Below are 7890 nucleotides of genomic sequence, written 5' to 3'. Positions count from 1 at the left end.
TGTAGCACAAGCTGTGTGAATATTTTTAACCGACTTTTTTCAAAATACGGTTCACTCGGTGCGTTTCAAATCTGATAATGTAATAATATACTACACTGGCTGTTTCCGAAGGATCTACAATGCGTACCTAATTAAAAAGTCGTTCTCAAATTGGATCATTTCTTGAGATTGGCATAATTAACCAACCAAAGAAGCGAATTCTACGTAGTATTGTTCAGTTACAGTCAACTCTACCCAAAATTATAATATCAAAATGTTGCTTTCTTAAAACACATGGCTTGCATAAAGGATTAAAAGTTTAATGTTTTTTTTCTGTTATTTGATATGATGTACATGCTAATATGTGAGTTGGTATATGTAAGTGGGTGCAGTGGAAATTAAAATGACGATATTCTGCATATAAACTGGCTTGTGGACCTTGATTTAATCTTTATATTATCGTACTGTTTTGCCTTCCTCACAATTATAAGTAGTCTAACACCAGACTATCAGAATATGTCGAGGTTTAATTCCATTATCATAATTTTTATAATTAGCAAATAAATAAAATATAAACAAAGTCATCATTAAGTGAGATAAACGGACGTCAATCGTTATCGTGGTATATTCCCGACAAAGGAAAAACTTTTCCAATAGTGTTGAGATAAGGGCGAGTTCAAAGTAGGTCGTAAGTATGCGTGTAGCGTACTTGCTAATGGCGTGAGGACAGGGCAAGGCCCTCCAATTGTTGATTAGAGAGGTCCTTATCGACTGTTATGAATTTATATTGACTGGCAATAGAAATAGCTTTTGTTGCTATAGCTAGGGTTTCTTTTTTTATAAAACCCGTGAATATCGGAATATCGGCATATTCTATCATACGTGTCTAAGTAGTAATATTTATAGGATGGAGTGGGTAAAATCTAATGTCTAAATATGATAAAAAGTTAGAAAATCTACTATAGTTACTTCATCGTATTCTATAAAACCGGTACATACCTACTCCATACAAACCCGGTGAGTAAACCGACTCATATCTTAGCGGTTTCCGCTTGTATTGCGGTACTCACTTTCAGGTAATTTATTTCACTTCAAAACTATAATTAGTCACGTAGGTAATTTCCCTAAATTAGGACTTATCATTAATTATTTATACACTAATAGAACATTACTAAATGAAACGCAAGTAAAATCACTGACGGAAGTGGCGCTTCATGCGTGACTATTTGGCCACATAAGTTCAGTGACTTGACTGGATAGTCAAAGTTTAATTCTATTAATAAAATATAAAACATATTATCAATTACGTGTGTATTTTGCAGATGCTGTAAGAGGCGGTAAAAATTACATCAGATCATAGTAGTCAAAACAAGAAATGAAAGCAGTAGGCACGATACACACTACTTATTTGCTCACAAATGCCTATTTTGGCAGCTTGACTCAGTAAAGTTGACGGGGAAATTTCAACACTTACTTGGCCTTTCTACATCCTTATTACACCTATTTCAAAATGTTTACAATAAATACAATAATACAAAATCGCAGTGTAAAAATCGATGTTTTCAAGATCTTTTTTTATGTTTTCTCATAACTCGAATAATTTATTTTTAATCCGTTTTTGGTATTTCTTAGAGGTAATAGGTACCTGTCTGTAATGTAGGTTGATAATATCTTATATATGTTATGGACCATGTGATTAATTCGGGCATTATTTATAATGCCCGAGCATTATGAATAATGCCTAGCTTCATCGGGCCAAGTGATTAATAACTATCTTAACTTCATTATTTATCACATTGCACGGGCATTATTATATTGCTACATGATAGTTGGGCAATTTGATAATAAAGCTATATTTTATGCGGTGCGAGGGTGGCAGTTGTTCTAATAAATAAATCCTGTTACTTGCTACATATTTTATGATTATTGTTTTAAATTATACCTATGTTCTATTTTAATGGGAAATTATAAGTCTAGCCACAAAATTATTAATTGGACAATTGTCATCTAATTTACTAACTCGGCCTCGTTTTTCTTGATCTCATTTTTCTTGGCTCGTTTTTTTTATGGTAGAATTTAATTTGGATTCAAAACATTGTAAACATTTCAAAACTGAACTTAGTGACGAAAACGAATCGCTGCAAAACCGACTCCACTTAGTCTTGTCTGCCCTACCCCTAGAGTGCAATTCAAAACCGCGTAGGCGCAGGTAGTTGAAGCGCTCGCCGCCGCGGCTGAGGCTGGCCGGCCGAGCCGGCCAGCAAGCCGAAGCTGCGGTGGTGAGCGTGAAAACCATCTGCGACGATAAGCTCGCATGGGACCGCGGGAGCCCCGCAGCGCCGGAGCCGTGACAGAAGCCATGCTTGCTGCATGTTGCATGCTGCATGCTTACTTTGCTATGCTCTGTCAATTGATATGGGATGTGTTATATTTAGTTTATTTTAAGTTAAATGTCAATAACAATAAAAAAAATGAAATTAAATATGTTTGTATTACTTTGCCCAAAAGGTCACGGGCAATATGTATAGTGCCCGGTCAATTTGATTATTTGAATAATTATTATCAAACTGCACTCTCATATTGGGCATTATTCATAATGACCGGGCATTGTGTATACTGCCCAATTTATCACTTGGTCCATAACATATACATATTAACTTAAAATACCGTAGGCTCAGATATCTTACTACCTGAGGTTTGAGTATCTTTATTTTGTATCAAACGTATTTTGGTTACGCCCCGGCTGAGCTTATTTAGGTAAGTACTGGTTATCCACTCTAAGTTTCAATTACCGTTTAACTAGGTGGGTCTCCATAGTTATTGGTATTCACCGAACTAGATCCGATGAGTATCGGATTTTAGTTACAATAACAACGTTGGTCAGGCGGATTACTGAATAGACTGTTGCGGTTAGGAGAGGGCCCATCTACTTATAAGTTATTCTGTTTACTCGTAGTTTACTTACTCGACATTTAATGGCGACTGCTATTTAATCTATACCGTCGGTGTGGTTGATGAATTAAGAAATGTATCAGGTTTATCAGAGCGTTTTTCCAAACACTGTTGGGGTTTATTTATAGTCTTAACCGGATAAAGCCATGAGCCATGCAGCTAGGTACCAGTGTTTTGCACGCGCAACCTGGGTACGACTGAAAGTGAGAATTTCTGTCTTCTGAATACCTATTGCTACGTAACGACTGCCAAAAAGTTCAAATGACAGCTGGGACCCACCGATTTATCTAGTTTTCCGAAACGAGGAACTCGTCATGACAAAATGGACATTTACGGACCGACAGCACAAGGAGTTGTTACTTAGGCAAGAGCCCCTCCTGAAATGTTTTAGGAAAATGTATGAATGTTATCTGAAACATGGTGTTAGGGTTTGCAGTTTGAAAAGAGCTAAACTATCACCTGTCCTCAAACACGTCGTTATAGTTGGGATCAGACTTTTTTGTTAATTAAATATCTAAAAAAAACTATTAGATACTCCCAGTGCTTGCGTTTTATGTTAAACCGATTTGTTATCTGCCAATTATAGGTACCTACTATAATGCGAGTGGTGATAATGAAGCCCAGTGAGGTTTACTGTAAAAATAGCCATGTTTTAGCGAGATGCGCTATGTGCATTGTAGCTCTTATCAATAAAGGTAGGTAACTTTTAAGCGTATGAACCACTATATAGACAAGTTAGTAGGTAATACTCCTTCTAGTGTAATGAGGTTATCAGTTATACTAACTTACAAACTTCAAATTATTTGGGTTAACTACCGTGCTTACTGCTGCAATTAGGTATACTTGTTGACTATACATGTTTACGCAAAAGACACACTTCCTTATTGATTAAAACGTGTTTGAGGTCCTGAGCAAGCACACCAGACCTAGTCTCCGTATCGGAAGAAATATGGCCTAATACGAGTACTTAGGTACCTATTAATTATTCTGACGACTACGTAGCAGGCAAGGCTAGTAATTTTCTAATATTTAGGTATGGCAACATTATGCATAATCTTCTTTCGGCTAAAGCCCGAAGTACCTACTAGTACCTAGTAATAAGCTAGAGCTACGTATAATCAACCATAAGCGACTAAATGTAACATATAAAAATAATAAATAGCAGACTCTGGGAAAGATAAAAGAGAGGAACGAGAAAAAAAATGTATTACACTAGTAGGTGCCGCGGTTTCACTAGCGTCCTGAGGAGGCTATGGCACAAGAACACCATAAAAGTAGGTATCTATCCTATATTTTAAATTGGACCCCAATATACATGTGTGCCAAATTCAAGTTGGTTTTATTAATCGTAGTTGAGAAACAAACAACAGAACATCCAAGTATCCAAACTCACAAACTCACTCAGTTACTATAATTGTAAATCAAGTCTCGGCAATCAAGGTTTCAACACTTCACGATTATAATATTGAGATTTGTTTATTTTTATTTCAGGAGCTGTCACTTATGGACGGGATAGCCCTCTTCACCCTCTCGAGAGGTCCTCCAACGGGATCCCTGTTGTTTAAAAATACTGAGTTATATTTTATCCGCCACTGGATATTTCAATCCATATTTCCAATATATTTTTAGGTCATTCTGCTCAAAATATGACGTAGATTATGATACTGTCGGAATAAACTAAATATTTGGTGCGTAGATTTCATATTAATTACATTAATATAGGTCACAATGATGCCTCGATGATGACGCGTGTTTTGACTAAATAAGTATGGCATTGAATGGTAATTGAGTAAATATTATTATTCAATGCTCTAATGAGAACTAACTCATTAATAATATTGAGGATACAGTAAATAATTTAGGAACTTATCTGTGTTTGTTGAATGCATATTACAATGTACTTTATCTTTATATGTCTGTTTGGTTATTTGTAACTGATAAAGCAACAAAGCAGAGTTAACGTTAATTCATTACGGAGCTTATTTAGATTTTAAACTAGGGTTATTTTAGGGTAGTCCCCATCGTAAACAACGAGCTTGCAACTTGTCAGAGGCGCACTGGTGCACGCATTAATGGCTGGAATGGTTTTACAAATTACGAGGCTATACTTAAGTTATTGCCGTATTTTTAGGGTCTCATTTCAATTATCAGGCAAATAGAAAAACACGGTTTTCACTTTTTCTATTAGACTATCATATTACCTATAATTTATCATGAGATTATATGATATCCAGAGTAAAAATAATACCTTAAATCACATAGGTACTTAACATTTCAATTTTAATTTTCATACCACTATTAAGCCCCGTTCTCCCTTGGTATTTTTAAATGAATCCTCTCATTCGTAGATACAACGAAAAAGAACTAGCTCTGAGAATAGGGTTCTACGAGGCCCTTGAGAGACCCTGAGTGCCGGCCGCCGCGCGCCCTGCCAGCGGCACTACCCTACCATTTTATACAAATTGTTTTATATTTCACTTAGGAGCATAAGTTTCTTTCTACCATTGCAGAGACTATTGACATTTTGCTATCTTTCAGTTTTGTGATTCTAAAAGAATTTATTTAAATGTACTCAAAAAGTTACCACCCACATGCATAACAGAAAGTGCAGTTTGGTAAAATGTACAATAAATGTGATGAAGTTTCAAAACAAACTTAACCAAGATCAACAATAAACACTAAATGAGAGCAAAACAAGAAAAGCAAGAAATATGAGTGTTATCATTTATGCCACAGAAACCCAGCAATTATGTCAAGGAAACCGTATTACCGAGTATACCTCCGCCTGACCTGCAAAAACAAAAATATAAACGAATAAATATAATAAAAGCAAGTAAGTATGTAAACCTTTATAAATAAAATCAAGTATAACTATATTTAGTGAAAATATAAAGCTAAGTGTGTAATTTTCTGCTTGAAATAAAATACTTACAAAAACAAGTTTAACCTGGCAGCTACCACGCATTTGTCAGTTTATCAAGAATATTTTTAAAATAAAATGGTGTATATTTTCTTGTAGGAGGAAAATCATAGAGTGCATAATCCCCGCCCACGTAGTTAACAGTGAAGTGAGCCAAATGCAGTTCGTAAAGTGAAATACTGATAACAAGCTGCTATTTCTGTATTATTCCGAATAAACCCTAGCTTTGCTCCGTAACTACATATGCACTTCGGAATGACTTTATTGACATTTCGCATAGTTTATAGCTGACAAAATAGAGATAAAAGTACACTGTCGTGGGCTTGTTACATACACGTGCTTCTAACAATAACTAGATGACAGTTGTGAATGTTTGTTTTAGGGTTTGTAAGGTGCTGTGCTGTTCTCTACAAAGGTCAGTAATTTGATGCCTCGTGCATGCGTAAAAGTGTTTTGTTGACTATTGCGCAGTAATCAGACGGGTTTGATATAGTTGCAATATTTTTATATGTATTTGAGAGGATGTTTTGAAAGAGGTAAACATATATAAAATGTAACGCCAAACGTCTAGAGTTTTGAAATACACAAATGAATGTTCGACGCAACCCCATTCGCCTTTACAATGGATTCAATAAACAAGCCCACATGAGTGCACTATAATTACACTTACTACACGAACGAACTAATTACCCGCTCATTAACTTTACATAATTTGTTAGTGTTGCACCTCTTTAATTAACGTTTGGAGGTCGCTCTCCACGTATAATTATTATTTTAATCTATGATATACGTTCGGGAGGGCAGAAGACGTGCTTGTCGTTTAATCGTGCGGATTATCGCAAATCTGTCGTCGGCGACACGCGCGATTGATGTCGTCTCTGCATTTACCAATCGATTACTCTTTGCTTGGGGCGTAACCGCTTAGAAGCCACTTATTTAAGACTTCAATCTTGTACCTGTCCTGGATTCAAGTCCGTGACATTGAATTTCGTTTGTATTAATTGAGGTTCCTACTAAACTTCCTGCGAGGTCAAGATTAGATTTCCCACAAATCAATTACCAAGCTCTGTCTTAATTCTAAGTCTCCTTAATTTGACTATTAATAGGTACATTATCTTAAATAATATAACGAGTCGTGCCCATATTTTTAAGAATAACCACTGATTGACATGTTTATATTTTTGCGCTAAACTCTAGATCCACTAGCGTAATAACATGTACATTTCTCTTCAATAAATACGCAGGTATTTATGTGCCTGTATGTATTTTCATGTTTACAGATTTTTCAATTTCGTTCGACGTCTGGCTCTGAGTATTCTGTAAGCCCCTTTTCTAGGAATTTTCGTCCAAATTGCAGGTGTGTGATAGGATTATTTTGGACATTAATCTCCAGAATACCAGACCACTACAATACCATTTACCTTTTCTGTGATATTCTGTGATATAAATAAAATGTCAATGTTGAAAGTCTCGTATAAAGTGACAAATTATTTGTGCTCATCCTTTTGCTTCACTAATTTTAGAAATAGGTGGCTACTGTAACTGTCTAGAAAATATCCATCTGTAAGAACTGGACGTGCGTTGACTTGTACAGAAATTGACAAGAAAATAGAGGGGCTCGTAGTGCCCAGGGATCACTAAAACTCAATAATGTTTCTATAAATAAACACTGTGTAGGTGTTTATGAAGGTAAATGTGACTCGTAGTTTTGGCTGTTATTGAATTGCGTTCTAGATACTGATGTTGGGGCCGCCGCTGTCACTCACCTTGTATATACAAATGTCTATATACTTTCGTAACCCCTAGTAATGACAGTAGCTACACTTGTACGGTAGTTGGAGATATACAATACAAATACCTACCCACTGTAACATGACAGAGAGAAAAATAAAAACAGTCTGGTAAAAAGTATAACCTCAAGTCGCAGGCTTTACACGAGTTTAACCCATTATAAAACAATAATTGTTCTAAGGTAAAAACACATTGTCATGCTGACTCATGATAAAGTAAACTTTTGAACAAAACCTCCACGTCCATGT

The sequence above is a fragment of the Helicoverpa armigera genome, chromosome 11, assembly GCF_030705265.1.
Source record: "Helicoverpa armigera isolate CAAS_96S chromosome 11, ASM3070526v1, whole genome shotgun sequence".
Classification (NCBI taxonomy): Eukaryota; Metazoa; Arthropoda; class Insecta; order Lepidoptera; family Noctuidae; genus Helicoverpa; species Helicoverpa armigera.
This window is presented reverse-complemented; position numbering follows the sequence as displayed.